Raw genomic sequence first — 18,939 nt, 5'->3', positions numbered from 1 at the left:
CCTCATGAGCGTGTCGTTCCTGTTTAAGGGCACACCCATTCTAACGATGTCCTTAGTTTGTTTGGCCGACTTCTCGCTCAGTGCATTCAGGTCGGCCTTGTGCCAGATATCTTGGAGGGCAAGAGTCCCGGTATTTTCATCCTAGATCTTTTTGATTTCATCCCAAGCCTCTCGGATTTGACGCTGCTCACGGGCGCGCCAATCTAGGAAGGAATTGACCTAAGGAAGAGGTGTGGAAGGACGGAAACAAGTCAGTAAAAGAAAACAAGTGCAAAATAAACTAAGTACCAAAGCTCGAAGAAGCCTAGATACCTCAGCGCAGTCGTTTATCATGGGGCTGAGGAACCCTTTGTGGATTCCTCGAAATTTATCCTGAATATCCGTCGTGACGGCCCCTTACCATGGCCTTTCGGACGGCCTTGCGCTCGGTCCCGGTCAATGATTGACCAGGAGCGCGTAATTCCATCTCCTCGCCAATGTCTGCAAAATATAGACAAGTTAGAAAATTAGAATAAGGCAAAGATAATAAAGCCAATAGAAAGATCAGATTTCCAACGTTTTGATAAATATGGTGGAGTACGAGAGGGCGAAAGGGCGTAGAGTGCTTAGAAACCCTTTTGCCGCATTCCCTAAAACTCGACATGCGTAGTCGAGGTGTTGTCACCAGCGTTTTGGTTTAGGGACGACTCCCCCTCTTCGCCCTCACAAGCGGTTTTCTTTTGGACCACATCAGTTGGTTGTGGTTCCAAGGGCTTCGAGGCCCCACTTGGTGTCAGTTAGGGTTGTTCTCCTTTGGGCTGCTCTTTGGCAACCCACAACCTTTACTTGGCCGCCTGCGCCTTTAGGGAGTTTTGGACGCAGTATTCTTGCGAGATTTGGACAACCCCTCATCCTTAGAAGCAGATGATGGAAGCTTCCTCGCCAGCTTTGGAGTAGCTGTCTAAAAAAAAGGAAAAATACAAAGAATAAGATTTGCTGGCCGAGCGAAAAATGGAAAGTACAACCTTCCCAACATACCAGCATGACTAATTTGGAAAAAATCATATCGTCTGAACAAAAGTTGGAAGGATGCCCTTCCTTAAATAGCTGGTCGGACGCCAAAAAAAAGAAGAAGAAAGAATGAAAGATAAGTACCTTCTTGGTCGCATCATAACTTTGTCTAAGGAGCCTGTAGACCTGTAGTGTTCGAGTTGGAACTCGAACATATCAGTCTCACCATTTTTCTCTTTGTCCAGTTGAGACTTGGCTTCGTCTGATAAGACAAAGAACTAAGCGTTAGATTGTACTTCAAATAAATATTTTTCGGACGGTTAAGTCAAGAATTTCCACCTTGGGGATAGTTCTAGAGGCCGCATGCCGATATAAAAATCAAATCCCTGATCCAGTCCTTTAGTGGGATCTAGTTAGAAGGCACGGACACTTGCCTTCCATTTCTAAACACTTTATTGACCCTAAAGTATTCAAGTTGATGCGTGAGGTCCGGATGAATTTTTGGCTTGGTAGGTTTGTGTTTCCCACGTCCGAGTTGAATCGGCTTGCATTGAAGCGGTTCATCCGCAAATTAAACTCCTGGTCGCCGATTCTCACACGGTAGAGTAACGCCACTTAGATGGCTTATGCATGAAGACCAGGTATTCCTTAAGGGTGTTGAGGATGAGCCAGCCGTCCGTCTCTGCGTCCAGACGCACCGTGGAGTGCATCTCGCAGAATACTGGGAAATGAGGGGGGGGGGGTGAAGCCTTATCTAAAGCACGTCACCAGATAGCCAAATATGTTCACCCAGCTGTTCGACACAAGCTGAAAAAGCGCAACGCCATACTCGTCCAGCAGCTCATAGACGAATGGATGCAAGAGTTGAAGCACTTCTTCCTCTGTGACTCGCCCTCCTAAGAAGCCACATAGAGGGAGCGCCTAGGCGCTTGAATATGTTAACCAGGACCAAACATGAAGAATTCCTTAACCTCCTTGAACTTATGGTTCTGAAAACCCAGAGAAACATCGTTGACAGTACAGGGGAAGGGGTCCTTGAAATTAATGGCGTTGGCCTCCTCGACTGCCTGATTAGTGTCCGAATTCTCTGCCTCTTGCTCTGCAGCCTAAGGCTCAAGGGCCCTAGCCGAACAAAAATCAGAGGACAATTGTAGGGAATATTTCAAACATTAACTTTGAGCCCCACTATGATCATGCATTTAAGCATGGTGGCGTCCAAAAGGAGAGAAGCTAGTGATAAAAGAGTCGCCAACAAGTTTTAGGAACTTGTAAACCGTTCACGGGTGTGAAGGTTACACCCCATTCACGAGCACAGAGATCGCTAACTCCATAGTGGTTTGGAACCATGATTGGATATTTGGGGATGATGGTACAAATCCAACCTAAAAGAGATAAAACCCGCCCTAAATCGGCCTACTTAAATCCTTAAGATATTCATGTGCGCTTTTCGATCAACATACATACAATAAGTTAATCCTAATCCTGTTTAATTTACTTTGGTTGATTATTAATGCACAAATAAATCTATTATTGGCGATCACTTGAATTAAAATCATATTAAACCTAAAATCAAATTATTAATTATCTTATTAGGCGTGATTTCAAGTACAAATTCCCTTAAACCTACAAAAAGGGCGTGATAAAACAATAACAATAAATCATGAAAAATCAAGCAATGTATAAATTGACACAACAAATCATCATCATAATCTCATCAAAACCTAATTAATAGCAAGATCCTAGGCATGATACTAAACGAATTAATAACAAAACCTAACATGTCACTAAACAATAAAGATCAAAACTTTAGCCTAAACATGATACTAGAAATCAACATGATATTAGAAATATTAATTAACACCCTAAAGATGATACTAGGAATCAAAATCAACATCCTAACATGATACTAGGAAATAAAATAATATCTTAAACATGATTTCTATATTAAAGTAATAAATACGTAATCTAATTACTTACTTTGATGCCTCGTATCTCTTTCTATCTTAACAATACAAACGTTAGTAACTTCAAGAAAAATTAAATCAAATAAATCAAATAAATCAAATAAGAATAATTGAAATATAGATTAGGGACCAAAACCCTCAGAATAATCAACCTTTCACGTCGAGGTCGAAGGCAACCAAGAGATTGGCTTGGAGTATTCAAAGCTCGTGAAGGAAGTATGATGTGTGATTGAAGAGAATATCAAGATGGTGTTAAGATGTGTTTAGGCTAGGCTAGAAAGAAAGAGAGAGAAAAGCTTTTAGCTTAGAGAGAGAGGGGATTAGATGATGATTTTTGGTGATCAAACTTGTTGATGATTGAAAACGGGGTGAAACAACCTCTATTTATAAGAAAAAGAAGGTCGAAATATCAGAAAAGATTCAGAATTTGACTCTGAGTAAAGCAGGATCCATCGCGGCGCAATAGGAGTATCGTGGCGCGTTGGATCTATCGTGGCGCGATAGAATTATCGCGGCGCGATAGACAATAGTTTTTTTTTTTATTTATTTTTGTTTGTATCATAACTTTTGATACAAAAATTAGAATAAGATAAATAATATGTCGTTGGAAAGCAGTAAAAGTCTACTTTCCAACCCAATTATAATCAAGTTTATATCTTTTGTAGAATAAACGATATGGCCAAAATAGTGGAAAGGTGTTAGTTTTAGATAGAGTTTGGTATTTCATTCATATCTTTTTCCTTATAGCTCGAAATTGAGATTATGATATACCATTGGAAAGATAATTACAAGCACTATCCAATCATATAAAGTTTTGGATAAAATTTATGAGTCACAAAAATCATATTTGAACATATTTGAATTTAAATAAAACAAGGACTTCCAAAAAGAGAGTTTTATTCAATTTCAAACTCTTTGATCTTTATCTTCCAAAAAGGATAGATTAGAACCTTCTAGAGTCTTCTAGAAGTTTCTAATGAATCCTAATTGGTTTAGGATTGGGATTAAGGTTAATGGACCCTCCACATGATCATTAAGACGTAGGTTAGGTGGACCTAGGTTCGGTTTGGGCTTGGTTTAATATTTTGGCCATAATTTATTTGTTTTAAGTCGGATTTGGGCTTAAAATATATCGTTGGAAAGCTCTTTTCAAACCCCATCTAAATACACAATAATTGAACCAAGATTATGGACTAAAATAATCAGGTTTGGACGTTTTATAAAGAGGACACGAAATGAATGATTTTCAAAGACATGAAATGAATGATTATGGGTTTAAAGGCACGAAATAAATGATTTTGGATTAAAATATTTTAGGAAAGGTTAGAAATGGTCAAGGGTAAAGGAAAATTCACTAGACTCTTCAACTCTTCACTTAATTCAATAATCAAAGACATGAAAGGTACTCATCACTAGGTTTGGTTTTTGGGGAGACACAACCAAGAGTCTACAACAACACTCTATCCAATTCGGCAGCCTCGGCTGAGCTAATTCCCCTAGAGCCTTGGCCAGCCTCAGTAACAATGGTGCCTTCACGTACCAAGGGTTTATTTCCCTTATCTATCTTCCTCTGATCAGCGTCCGCTTGATTTTCCAAAGGAGGAGCGCTGCGAGAAGGTAGGTCGAACGGTTCATAGATGTGAATCCTAATCCGTAGCCTGGCCGACCTAGTATGTTGTGTTAGGGGCTGTTGGGAATTTTTGCCTGACGTTCTTCCTCGCCTAAATCTAGCGTCCGCCCTAATTGAGGAAGGAGGCCTTTTAGAAGAAAGTAGCTTAAATGGCATCAGGATCAAGCTAATGTATCGTGAAGGGGGTTGTTGCGGGTTTTGGCCGGACACCCAGCATTAGTTTCCCTTGTCTCCCTGTTGAAGACAGGGAAGGAGGATTTTGTTAGATGTCTTTCCCGGACAAGGAGTTCGTGGTCTCATTGTTTGTGTCATTCGTATTTAAGGGTACCGAGGGTTGAACCCTGTTTCCGTCTGAGTTTCTTGCTGCATCTCGGTCGTACGTTCCTCTCGTACGCACCAAGTTCGACTTCGAGGACAGAGAAGAATAGGTGGGGGTGAGTTGGTACGCACTAGAAATGGACCCACTCCAAAAAGAGGAGTCGGCTCCATCCACTCTAGACTCCTCAGTGCCAGTCAAACGGTCAACGTCATTAGGAGAGACGGACGAATCCGAGTGTTGTGTCAATTCGTGTTTAAAAAATAAAACAAGTATGGAAAGATAAAAAATATGTAAAAAGGAGGAAACAGGCGGTTACCTCTGTACGAGTAGAAAGTTTGAACGACTTGAAAGATTTGGAATAAGTTGACCGGCAAACTCAAAAACTCGAACGGAAACATGAAGCACGGGACAGAGCTCTTGAAGATTAGGGAAGGGAGGCACTTTCTCTCTCTAAAAGCTCTAACTTCCCTCTAGAAAACACAAAAATCCAAACTGTTTTTATAAGTCAAACAAGGCCTATTTATAGGAAAATTTTATGGGGGCAAAATGGTAAAATCTCCTTTCCCGCCTAGAAGCTCAAACGACTGTTTTTGAAAAGTCTAATCTAGAAGCTCAACCAGAAAAATGCTACGTCAATAAAGACAGGAAGATGCACGGTTACCTTAACGACGCGTCAAAATAGATGGCTAGGTCAGCTAATCTAAACCGTTACTTCGAAAAATGTAGAGGGTAGGTGTCCCACTTGATTACAAGCGACACCCATCGTCCACCTGATTTCTAGACTTAAGTCCAAAGATGAAACCAGGCGGACGACTCAAGGCAATTTGTCCAAAGGATCTTTCTTAAACCAGGCGGACTGTATAGTCTGCCTCTTCCAACAAAATTGCTCAAATTATCCTAGTACTCGAACGTATCTGGATGAGTGATAATTAGAGGAGGCGGCCCATATGGTACGATCCACCCCCTCTGAGGGGCAAATGTTTAGGGTAAAAATACCCCTCCACGTGGTCAAATCTCATAGTGACACGTGTCCCTATAGGAAGATGACACGTGGCAAACCAAAGAGCACCTGAAAGTGAGAAGGCCTCCTTACATCAGGATGCCCAAATCCCGAGAAAGGCGCCAAAATGACCCCCGCAAAGGACATGCATCCTTACCTGATTGCGTCGCTAATCCGGTCACACCTTTTTAGGGCACTAACGCTAAAGGGGCACACATTCCCACCCTTATAAATACCACAATCATTTATGATGGGGGGGGGGGGATAAAGATGTTCCATTTATTGCATAAGCAATTAGCTCTAACTTCTCTATACTTTCTCCCTCTACATTCTTTCGTTTTCCGATCACAAACTTGATCGTCGGAGGCGAATATTTCGTCTATCAGAATATTCGTAGTTTTGTAGTGTTCCGCGATCGTCTGGCTGTATTCACGACATATGTTTAGGGTAAAAATACCTAGGCCAAATGGCCCAACTAGAAGGTGAGGTTCAAAATGAACCAATCCCTAGCTCACACGTGGCACTCCCAATTAGCAGGGAAAAAGACGGCCTTTAGGGCCCAATTCCCGAGAAAAGCCGCAAAAACGGCGTAGCCCCCCAAATCTAGGTCAAGATGACCAAGGTAGGGGCACATTTACTAACTACCCTGTTAATAGGGAGATTTCCCCCCATTTTGGGGACAAGTACACAATCAATTCTCTCGAAAACAGAGACATCAGCTGATCTCAGAATCCGAGAAGATCTCATTTTACTTTCTGCACTTTTACATCACTCCGAACACTTCCTAACTTGATTGTCAGAGGCGAAACTTCGAACACCCGGAGCTTCTGTTGTTTTGCAGGTACAGCCGGAGGAAAATCAGTCTTGCTGATGTAACTTTCCCGAGGGAAAAAAACCCTAAAACATCTGACGCCATTGATGGGCGTTATAACGGTCGCACATTCCACACTCATTTAAACAGATTTATAAGCAAACATCTCACAAAACCAAGCACAATGACAAGTAAGAGTTCGGTGCACAAGGAACGGGATATAATTGCTAAAGATCTTAACACGCAAGCTAATTCGAAGACTATTGTTGGTTGGGGGTTCATCAAGTAGACAAACAAGCTATTTTTTTAAATCAAGTAAATAAAAGCACTAGGGAGTGGGATCCACTCAACCATGGCAATCAAGCATATTGGGAGCAAATAGAGACAAGAGATAGCGAGGACTACATGTAAGACCAACATCGTGCAATTAAGAAAACAACTCACACTCCTCAACTTCGATTCCTCTTTAGTTTAGCAATAGGAAATACATAATTAAAATTGCAATAAGTAAATGACATACTTAATCGACATTCCCATGTCAAGTCAAGCGTATCATGCCACCAAGCCCAAAATCAAGGGTAACTACTCCTATCAGAAAGAACTAACAACCAATCTCATGTAATCAATTTAATCACAATTCAAACATCAATACTTCTCCCAAAATCACTTAATTAACCATTAGGTTGAGTTTCACCCAACCCCTAGCTAAGAGGACTACTCACAACTCATTGTGAGTAACATGCAAAGTTCCAAGTTAGGATTCTAAGTAATTCTAAATTGGGGAAAAGTGATTCACTATGGATAAAAGTAACAAGTAACAACAATTTATCAAGATCAAGAGAGATTCAAATGACTTGCAATAACAAAATAAAATCAGAAAATAAGTAGAGATAAGTGAAAGAAGTTACTAATTGAAGCTTCAAATGTTGAATACAAATGCTGAATTTCTGAAAATGATCTTTGAAACTTGCTATTATAATGATTAACTTGAGAGTTTCTAAGCAAAAATACCAAAGAGATTGTTACTAACTAAGAGAAAGTTGCTAAATACTATACTAAGCTAAGACGGATGTCTTTAAAATGAACCAAAGTGGTATTATTTATTCTCTTCGAATTACATACGTTAATCCGTAAAAAATAAGGTGGCCTTCCAATCATGAGCACCCGCTCCATACACCAGAGCGCCTACTAATTAAAAGGTGCGCGCCCGCTTCGGTGTCCTTAGAAGAAGTCAGAATTCAGCTCGACAGGGAGGAGCGTTCGCTTTAGGGTTAGTGCATGCCCGCTCCTCTGTTCTTCAATAGATGGCAGATTCAACTCCCAGGGGCGGAGAGCCCCCTCCTAGGTAGTTGCGCTCTCGCTCCTCCTGTTCTAGAAGGTTGGCAGATTCAAGCTGAGCAGCTAGGAGCGCCCGCTCCTCAGTGAGTTCACGCCCGCTCCTCTATATCTCAAATTGGGGCAGATTTTTTAGTTCTTGCAAGATCGCCTTGAAAGGAATTTTGTCCTTCTAATAAGTGTATTATTCCGATAGAGGGTTTGGAATTATTAGAAAGCTTATTATTCAGTGAGGTCAAGTGATCGGAATGCCTAGGTGGAGGCGCTTCCGATTAGTAATATTAATGCATAATTAATATTACGGCTTAATCTTAACTAAACCCTTCGGGTCGCACCCCAATCCAATAACCGATCTCAATCGACGAATCAATCCAAAGTATTAGATGAGTCATTAGAGTATTACGAACAAAGACGTCGGATATCGAGCTTAGAGCATCGAGACCGAGCGTCACAAGTTGAGTGGAATTTAGAATTCGACGAGACATAAAATCAAAAAACCGACAAGTTTGAGCCAAGCCGTAGCCTCACATTGGCCTAGCCATGCAAGTTCTAGGCTAGGCAAGGTCACCAACCCATGCGCATCATGGGTGCCTAGCATCCCCTAGCACACGCACATCACATGGCACAAGCATCGCAAGATGCGTGCATGCGTGTGTGTGGTGTGGCTGTGCATGCATGGCTAGGCATGGGCTAGCACAGCCCGCAAGCATCGCAAGCATAGTGTGTTGCGTGTTTGCTAGCATGGTAGGCCAAGCACCCAGCCATCGCTAGCACCAAGCATCACACAGTCTTGCAGCGTGCTGCGCATGCTGGTGCTAGGCTGTGCGTGCTTGCTAGCCAAGCTGGCCAGGCATCGCTGCATGCTATGCTTGCTTGCCAGCGTAGGGTACCAAGCAGCAGCACGCTATGCGTGCTAGGCCTCGCATAGCAGCAGCCAAGTACCTCGCATAGCAGTGCATAGGCATCAGCCCAACATGTGTGGCTTGCTAATAGCACGCATGTATAGGCGTGCTGGATGAACAGCCCAGCCTTGGTGCTACGAGCCAACTGGCAGTCTTGGCAGCCAAGGCAGGCTGCTGGCCAGCCAAGTGGTGGATTGGTCCGGTTTTAATGTGGGTACCAATGGTTGGTGCATGGCTTGGGGAGCAAGGTGAGTTGGTCCCCCCCTTAGTGGTCCTCACCTACTCTCTCTCCGTCCTTGTGCCACTTGTACCTTGTTTATTGAATTGCATTTTTATTTTGTTTTGATTAAAATAATATAGAGGAAATTGCAAATCTCCCACATTGATGGGAGAATGGAGATTCAAGTCTACATTCCCTATAAATACCCAAGTTTTGAGTTTTGGGAAGAACACTTGAGTGGAACTAAAAAGGCATCTTCTTTGTAAAGTGAGAAAACCTTAAGTTTGTAATACTCTAGTTTCTATTGGTCAAGTCTTGACTAACCTTCCGGACTAAGACCGTTCGGGTCGGGTCAAGGGTGCAAGCCATAGGAGGCCGTCGCACTTGCGAGGCTCGGGCTTTGAAGTAAGAGCTCGTGAATCGAGCGAAGCACGCATCAAGGGTAAGAATGTCTTTTCTCTTTCTCTCTTTTATGTTGGTAATTATGTGATTAAATATTTAGTTGCTTTAATTTAATTAGTGAGCGGTTCTTGGGCGGGTTTCTCTTCCGCGTAGCGTAAGACACTACGAAACCCAACAACGGTATCGGAGCCGCGCTCATTTTAATTATTGTAACTAATAATTAATTGAGGTGATTTAAAATGGATTTAAATTCTGGTTTTGCTTTCTAATTAGATTATAAGCTCGTTTTAATTAGTTTTAATTTCGTATTTTACTAATTTTGGCCTACGATCCCATATTTCGACTCAAAAATAGTGATTTTTGGGTGGAATTGATATTCCAAATCGTTTTTGATTCTCTTCAAGGACTATCCAAAAGCCAAAATCCACCCAAAAACATGTTTTTCGAGGGGTTTTTCGTTTTTGACAAAAAAATTTAAATCTTTAAACCTTGATTAATTATGGGTTGTTAAAGGTAGATTAAGTATTGTTGCATCACTAATCTACTGCTTATAAACCTCATGAAGCATGTTTATGAAGTCATAATTGGTGCTTAATTTGGTGAGTTCATTTTTCACATAAAATTGAAATTTTCACATTTTTGCAAATAAATTGCTTCAAGTGTGAATGTTTATAGTGAATTTGTGATTTTTGAAGTCCCTAATATTATAAAGATCCAATCTTTAATTGTTTATTTGGTTGGAACTTTGATTGCTAAATTCCATGTTGAACTAATTTTTGGATTTAATCATTTTTAAGTTGATTATAGTCCTAAAAGTTCAAAACTTGTTGTTGAAATTAAATTAATCTTCATGTAGGAAGATGTAATTTTTCAATTATACACAAGTTATTTTTGGAAATTTTTCATTGGATGAAAGGGTTTATTTTTCCAACATCCTCAATTTTGTCAAATCTCATTATTAATTTATATTTGATTAAATTAATTATGAGTGTAGCCCTTCAATTTTGTAGCATCAAGATAGACCTACATTGATTTAAAGAATGGTTCTTGAATAATTTAAGCTTGTGCACTATTAAAATTGAATTTAATTAAGTTGGACTTGTTTTATTTTCATTTTGCTCTAAATTGGTTCTAAAATGAATTTAGAATTAATTTTATGTCACACACATATCGGGATTAAAATCCCAAGAGAAAACCACGTAAATCGAGGTAAAATACCTAAGCGCCACCAAGGCTAGCCGGGCTGCTCACGCAGCCCACATGTGGCTGTCTAGGTGCGCATGGTTGTGCTCCTACCTTAACTTGGTGTTGCTGTGTGGCGAGCTGGGAGTGTGCACTTGGTGCATGCTGCTGTGTGGTGCATGGCTGCTGGACATTGCTCGCAAGAGCTGCTGGGCAGCAAGGCAGCGAGCCCCAGCAGGCCCAGCCACACACTGCCAGCACCAGCACGCATGTTGCGATGCTGCTGGTGCCAGCAGGTGTAGCGTGCCTTGCTAGGCAAGCATGCCTGCGCCCAAGCACGCACAAGCCGCAACCTTGATGCCTAGCAAGCCTAGCCCCATGGCTAAGATGCTAGGCACTCGGTTTTAGTGGGAAGATTTTTATGTTACGTGGGCTATGAGTTTTGCGAATTTTTCCCATTTTAATTTTATTTAATTATTTTTAATCAGGCTAGGCCTCGGTTCTTCCGGCTCTTGCAAAAATAATTTTGACAAAATTAGGTTAACTGACTTAATTAATTGGATTAATTAAGTTGGATGTGGAATTTAGTGGGAGCTTCGTTAATTGCATGAAGGAAAGCATGACATGCTCATGGTGAGAAAGGGCAAGCCGTTTAAGCGCTCGGGCAAGAAGAGAAGCTTTAAAGGGAAAAAGTAGAAGAATTTCCCGCCTAAGTCAAGTGCTACTAAGAGCGGCAAGGACAAGAAGGTAGCCTCTTCTAAATCCGATTCCGAATGTTTCTATTGTAAGAAGAAGGGAAATTGGAAGCGGGATAGCCTCAAATTCAAGGAAGATAAGAAGAACGGCACCGTTGCTTCTTCATCAGGTATTTTTGTTTTAGACTTTAACTTCACTAGCAAAACATCATGGGTATTAGATACCGGATGTGGCTCACACCTATGTTACAATGCTCAGGGACTAAGGATAAATTGGAGGCTAGAGAAGAGAGAGGTCAAGGTTCGGGTCGGCAATAGAGCAAGGATGTCTGCCGTATCCGTTGGAACTCTCAGTTTGTCTTTGACCTCTGGGCTTGTTTTAGAACTTGACAATTGTTATCATGTTCCAAGAGTTACCAAAAACATTATTTCAATTTCGGCGTTGGACGCCAAGGGATTTGAATTTCGAATTTAGAACAATAGTTGTTCATTTTATTTTGGTAATGTTTTATATGGTAAGGCATATTCATAAAATGGTCTTTATGTGCTTTCTCTAGACAAACAAGTTTATAACATTGATAATAACGCCAAAAGAGCTAAGACCATTAAGTCGAATCAAACCTACTTGTGGCATTGTCGTCTTGGCCACATTAACATCAAACACATCAAGAAACTTCTTCAAGAAGGTGTTCTTGACTCATTCGACTTATAGTCGTTTGAAAATTGCGAAGTATGTCTATTAGGCAAGATGATAAAGCAACCTTTCTCCAAGTTAGGAGAAAGGGCTAGTGACTTATTAGGTCTAATACATACGGATCTATGTGGACCAATTAGTTCACCCGCAAGGCATGGTTATAGATATTTCATTACCTTCACGGATGACTATAGTAGATATGGCTATGTCTACCTTATATCGAACAAATCTGAATCTTTTGAGAAATTCAAAAAGTTTCAGAGTGAGGATGAAAATCAGCTTGACACCAAAATCAAAGCGCTTCAATCGGATCGAGGTGGTGAGTATTTGAGCCATGAATTCGACGATCACTTGAAAGAAAATGGTATTCTTTCAGAGTTGACACCTCTGGGAACTCCACAATGGAACGGAGTGTCCGATGAAGGAATCGAAGAAACTGTGTATATGACACAACCGGAAGTTTTCGTTGATCGAAGCAATGTTGGGAAGGTATGCAAGCTTAAGAAGTCTATGTATGGACTAAAGAAGGCAAGCAGAAGTTGGAATCTACAATTCGATGAAGCCATTAGTAAGTTTGGTTTTGTCAAGAATTTAGATGAGTCTTGTGTTTACAAGAAGGTCAGTGGGAGTGACATGCATTCCTAGTCTTATATGTCGATGACATATTACTCATTGGAAACAGCACTAAACTATTAGAGTCTGTAAAGGGCTGGCTTGGTAAGTGCTTTTCAATGAAGGACTTGGGAGAGGCACAGTACATATTAGGCATCAAGATCTATAGGGATAGATCTAAGAGGATGATTGGATTGAGCTAAAGTACTTATATTGATAAGGTACTGGCTCAATTCAACATGGAAGGGGCCAAGAGAGGGCACCTACCCATGTCCCATGAAATAACTCTCAACAAGAAGCAGAGTCCACAGGCACCTGATGAGCGAGAGAGGATGAGTCAGATTCCATATGCTTCGCTTATTGGATCGATCATGTATGCCATGATATGTACTAGGCCAGATGTATTGTATGCCTTGAGTGCTACGAGCCGATACCAATCAGACCCAGGAGAGGCGCATTGGACTGTGGCCAATCCTAAAGTACCTGAAAACGAACAAGGATACGTTTCTAGTCTATGGTGGCTGTAATGATTTGGTTGTTGAAGGTTATACTAACGCAAGCTTCAAGACTGACAGAGACAACTCCAAGTCGCAGTCAGGGTACATATTCTGCCTAAATGGAGGAGTGTTTAGATGGAAGAGTGCTAAGCAAAGTACCACTGCATATTCTACAACTAAAGCCGAATACTTGGCAGCTTCGGAAGCGGCTAAGGAGGCAGTTTGGATTTGTAAGTTCATTAGTGAACTTGGTGTTATACCCTCCATTAAGGGTCCAATATACCTTCATTGTGATAACAATGGAGCAATTGCTCAGGCTAGGGAGCCAAGGGAACACCAGAAGGTCAAACATGTCAAGCGTCGATTTCACATGATAAGGGAATGGAAGTCCGAGGGTGAAATCAGAATTTGTAAGATTGGAACGGACGACAATGTAGCCGATCCATTAACTAAACCTTTGCCTCAAGTGAAGCACAACAAGCACGTTGAGGCAATGGGGATCAAGCATGTTGGAGATTGGCTTTGAATTCCATGTATATGTGTTTTAATTAAACTTGATGTTTTAATGTAAAACACTATGTTGAACCATTCAATTTTAGAGCAATTAAATTTTCTGCAAATTTATTATTACTCCATTTCTATTTAATCGTGGTTTAGAATTAAATAATGTGTCCATTCGATTACTGAGAATATTCAAAACAAGGTATTAAGACCATGTCTTGGATAAATAAACACTTGTTAAGTGAACATTGAATATTTCAATCAAAAATTATCCCTAATCAAGGTCATTTAAACGATGGACGATTAATGACCACTTGAGAGTAGTGTGTAGTATGATTTATAGCACCGTTTCTTGTGCTACAATGACATGAATGTCATAAATCATTTGCACAGGTACTAGTTTGGAACTGAATCGGATCGACATATGAGAATACTTTAAGAGATATAAATTTGTCACAAGTATATTTCTCATTATAGCTATAGGAACCTTTTTCCTTGACCATGAGTATTGCAAGTTCTCTTGTTTGAGTACTAGTTGTTTTGATGTTGTCAAACGTCTGCCGTAAATGGGGATTATAACAGCAACACTCAAGCGACTAGGTCCTCTTAGTAAGGGAATCTTACAGTACAATACTGGGAATGTCCCCCTAATAACAATAGGGAATATGTCTTTGTTGTTTACAAGGCCTCTCGAAGAGCGAGACTATAAAAATGCATGGCCGTGCTCAGATGGATTTTAGAAATCATCTACTTATTGAAAGTGAAACTCGGGAATCGAGAAACACTTCTGGACGTAATACATATGACGAAGAATCTTACCTTATAGTTCATGAAGAGACATTAAGCGACATAGGAAAAGGGCTATACACTAAATGCACACTTGTCCGGAAGGACAAGTGGGAGATTGAAAGGAAAGGTGTCCTTTAAACAAGTGTATTATTCCGATAGAGGGTTCGAAATTATTAGAAAGCTAATTCTTCAGTGAGGTCAAGTGATCAGAATGACTAGGTGGAGGCTGCTTCCGATCAGTAATATTAATGCATAATTAACATTACAGCTTAATCTTGACTGAACCCTTCGGGTAGCACCCCAATCGAATAACTGATCCGAATCGACGAATTAATCCAAACCATTAGATGAGTCATTAGTGTATTACGAACAAAGACGTCGGATATCGAGCTTAGAGCGTCGAGACCAAGCGTCGCAAATCGATTCGAATTTAGAATTCGACGAGACATAAAATCAAACAAGCGACAAGTTCGAGCCAAGCCGTAGCCTTGCATTGGCCTAGCCATGCGAGTGCTAGGCTAGGCGAGGTCACCAACCCATGCGCATCATGGGTGCCTAGCATCCCCTAGCACACGCACATCGCATGGCATAAGCATCGCATGATGCGTGCATGTGTGTGTGTGGTGTGGCTGTGCATGCATGGCTAAGCGTGCTAGCTTAGCTGCGCCAGCCATCGCATCATGCTAGGCATGGGCTAGCACAGCCCGCAAGCATCGCAAGCATAGTGCGTTGCGTGCTTGCTAACATTCTAGGCCAAGCACCAAGCCATCGCCAGCACCAAGCATCGCACATGCTAGGAGCGTGCTGTGCATGCAAGTGCTAGGCTGTGCGTTTTTGCTAGCCAAGCTGGGCCAGGCATTGCTGCATACTATGCTTGCGTGCCAGCGTAGGGGCACCAAGCAGCAACATGCTATGCGTGTTAGGCCTCGCATAGCAGCAGCCCAGCACCTCGCAGAGCAGCGCATAGGCATCATCCCAGCATGTGGGGTTGCTAACAGCACGCATGCATAGGCGTGCTGGCAGGACAACCCAGCCTTGGTTCTAGGCGCTAGCAGGCAGCATTGGCAGCCAAGGCAGGCTGCCAGCCAGCCAAGTGGTGAAGTGGTCCAGTTTTTGTGTGGGGACCAATGGTTGGTGCTTGGCTTGGGGAGCAAGGTGAGTTGGTCCCCCCTTGGTGGTCGTCACCTACTCTCTCTCCCTCCTTGTTCGACTTGTAGCTTGTTGATTGAATTGCATTTTTATTTTGTTTTGATTAAAATAAAATAGAGGAAATTGCAAATCTCCCACATTGCTAGGAGAATGGAGATTAAGTCTCCATTCCTATAAATACCCAAGTTTTGGGTTTTGGGAAGAACACTTGAGTGGAACTAAAAAGGCATCTCCTTTGTAAAGTGAGAAAACCTTAAATTCGTAATACATACTCTAGTTTTAATTGGTCAAGTCCCGACTAACCTTCAGGACTAAGACCATTCGGGTCGGGTCGAGGGTGCGAGCCGTAGGAGGCTGTCGCACTTGCGAGGCTCGGGCTTTGAACTAAGATTTCGTGAATCGAGCGAAGCACGCATTAAGGGTAAGAATGTCTTTTCTCTTTCTCTCTTTTATGTTGTTAATTATGTGATTAAATATGTAGTTGCTTTAATTAGTGAGCGGGTCTTGGGCGGGTTTCTCTTCCGCGTAGCGTTGGACATTTATTGTGATTAATTTATAGGCTTGGGTATTTACGCTACGCTACGCATTAAGGGTTTCTTTTATGTTGTTAATTATGTGATTAAATATGTAGTTGCTTTAACTTAACCCAACATGCCCGCTCCTGGGGAGGTGCACGCCTGCTCCACCAGGAGCGGCCTCTCCCTTCATCACTTTCTGCCTCTATTTTAATCCATGGTCTTCCTTGCTTTGCCTCACTTAACCTATACATGGAAATTAAGTATACAAACACACAAGGAGGCCAGGGCCAAAGCCAAAATGCAACATTTATATACAAAAGGGGGTTAGAAAGACGGGGAAAGATTACAAAACCGGGTTAAAATCACCACAATAAGTGGTCAAATAAACCACTTATCAAATCCCCCTAAGCTAGCCAATTTCTTGTCCTCAAGCAATTCACATAGCACAAAACAACCCGATTGATTAGTTTGCTCAAAGAAAAGCACATGCAAAGATAAAAGAATCCTTAAGCAATAAAACTCGAGCATGAGGTATATGCCTATGATTAACTACGGTCATGACTAGCCAAGACCTAGCTAACCTTTACGAAAATACTCAACTTAAGCCTATTCAACAAATCTTACCGCGTCCCCATCACAAAGTTCAAATCCCCCCTACACTACAAAAAAAACTTGATTTAGAGATGGATATTTTGCGACAAATTATAAATTGTAGCTGAGTTAGCAACAGAATTCAAAAATCCGTTGAAAAATTAATTTAGCTACGGATTATAAATTTTCCGTAGCTAAACTAGCGACAATTATAAATTTTCTGTTGCTAAGGTAGCTACAGAATTTATTTTTTGTTGCTAAGTTAGCTACAGATTTTATTTTCCGTTGCCGAGCTAGCGGCGGATTTTATTTTCTGTTGCTAACCTAGTAACAGTTTTATTTTCTGTTGCTAAACTAGCGACAATCTTAATAAATCTGTCGCTGGTGTTGGATTGTAGGGATTGCCAACTCACGCTCACCCACCCTTCCTATATATATATGTGAAGCAATTAGGTTTTAGACATATCCTGCCTCCCCTCTTTATATCTTATCTCTTTCTTCTACCTTGGAATCAACTTCTTTCTCTATTTTCTCCATTAAATTTTTGGTGGTTCAAAGTGATTTCTTCAATGAATTTACAATAGCTCGTTGATTCCCCTGAAGGTACTTTCTCTGTCCTCTCTTTATCTCTTTATTAGGCCAATTTAATCAATCCCTTTCATTTTTTTACAAGAAATCCATAGATTTTCTCAACTAACTTTAATTATCCTTTGTTTTTTTTGGTTTATTCTCTTTTTTTATTTTTGTTTCTTCTTTCATTTCATCAATAAAATTTATGCAAGTTCATGCCTCTTGGATTTATCTAAATTGATTGATTTTAAATCTAATTTTTTAGGTATCAATTGTTCATGTCAGTATTAGTTATTTAAAATAATTTAGATTTTTTAAAAATTTTGACAAGGTATAATTCCTTTCTTTTTTCTTACAAGATAATTTTCATTTAATTGATAAGTGGGCTAATTTTGTGTTTTAATTTTTCTGTCAACAGATAAATCAATCTTATACAATTGAACAAAGGATATGGACAGCAGCAGATTACAAAGGATAGAGAAATGAAGAGTTCAAAGGAAGGAACCGCAAGTTTTATTTTTATGTTTTTTTAATTTTGTAAAACGGTTATATATTACCCAAATCTGTATATATACATTGTAACATGGAGTTTTATTGCTTCAATTCAATAAAATTGTATACTCTGTTTCATATATTAGTTCACAAATCACAATTGTCGCAACACTAACAAGTTATTACTCCGTATAATCTTCATCATTATTATTTCTATAACTATTATTTGGAAAAATGTATTTCGTATTTAAATTTCACTACTAGCGACGAAATGAGAAAATTCGTTGCTAAAACTAGCGACGAAATAAGGAAATCCGTTGCTAGAACTAACGACAGAAAAATTAATCTGTTGGTAAAACTAGCGACAGAACAATAATTTATTTGTCGCTACAATCATTTAGCAACAACAGTTTTAACAACGGGTTGTTACCGTTGCAAAATCTGTCGCGAATTACTTTCAGCGACGGAATCGTACAAATTAGCAACGGTTTTGATCCGTCTCTAAATTGCTATTTTTTTGTAGTGCTAATGGTAGTGTGTCATGACTCCTCAAAGGAGCCGGAAAAACATAACTGTAGCGGGTTTTAAAACACTCGACATCTCAATGAAAAAGTACCCTCTCCATATGCTTGTGAACCAACTCCCTCCACCGACGACGGCTTCAACTACTCTTTCAAACAATACATAAAAATATGAGGATCTCGACACCAAGTTAAGGCATAGAAAAAAACTAAAAGAGCTTTTATTTGATTCCTAGGTAAAATGTAATGCATTAAGAACAACCCTAAGTCATCTACGAAACCAACTATTATCTACAATGAAAAAGGAAAATACACTTAATAAAACTAAATCCAGGTGCATTAACTTACACTATGGATAAACACCTTATGAAACAATCTTCATTAATGACAAAAGTAGTTTAAGCCGCAATCTTAGGAGTTGGAGCTCAAGTTCTCGATCTAGGTACTAATTTAAAGAGGATCTTTTCCACTCATTCAAAATGTTGATGGGTTGAAAACATACAACCTCACTTTTTAGGACAAATGTGGAATAAAATACTACCTTTCGGGGTTCAA

The 18,939-nt window shown here is 40.4% G+C and overlaps 1 long non-coding RNA gene across 1 annotated transcript; it reads left to right on the top strand.

The window, feature by feature from the left end:
* The first annotated feature begins 17,230 nt into the window (after nucleotides 1-17,230).
* LOC110722369 lies at nucleotides 17,231-18,003 on the top strand. Its single transcript, XR_002511575.1, has 2 exons — nucleotides 17,231-17,404; nucleotides 17,790-18,003. It is a non-coding gene; the product is annotated as an uncharacterized LOC110722369 (long non-coding RNA).
* Nucleotides 18,004-18,939: the final 936 nt, after the last annotated feature.

Source organism: Chenopodium quinoa, unplaced genomic scaffold (assembly GCF_001683475.1).
Source record: "Chenopodium quinoa cultivar QQ74 unplaced genomic scaffold, ASM168347v1, whole genome shotgun sequence".
Taxonomy (NCBI): domain Eukaryota; kingdom Viridiplantae; phylum Streptophyta; class Magnoliopsida; order Caryophyllales; family Amaranthaceae; genus Chenopodium; species Chenopodium quinoa.
The sequence above is the reverse complement of the archived record's forward strand: the minus strand, read 5'-3'. Positions and strand labels throughout refer to the sequence as shown.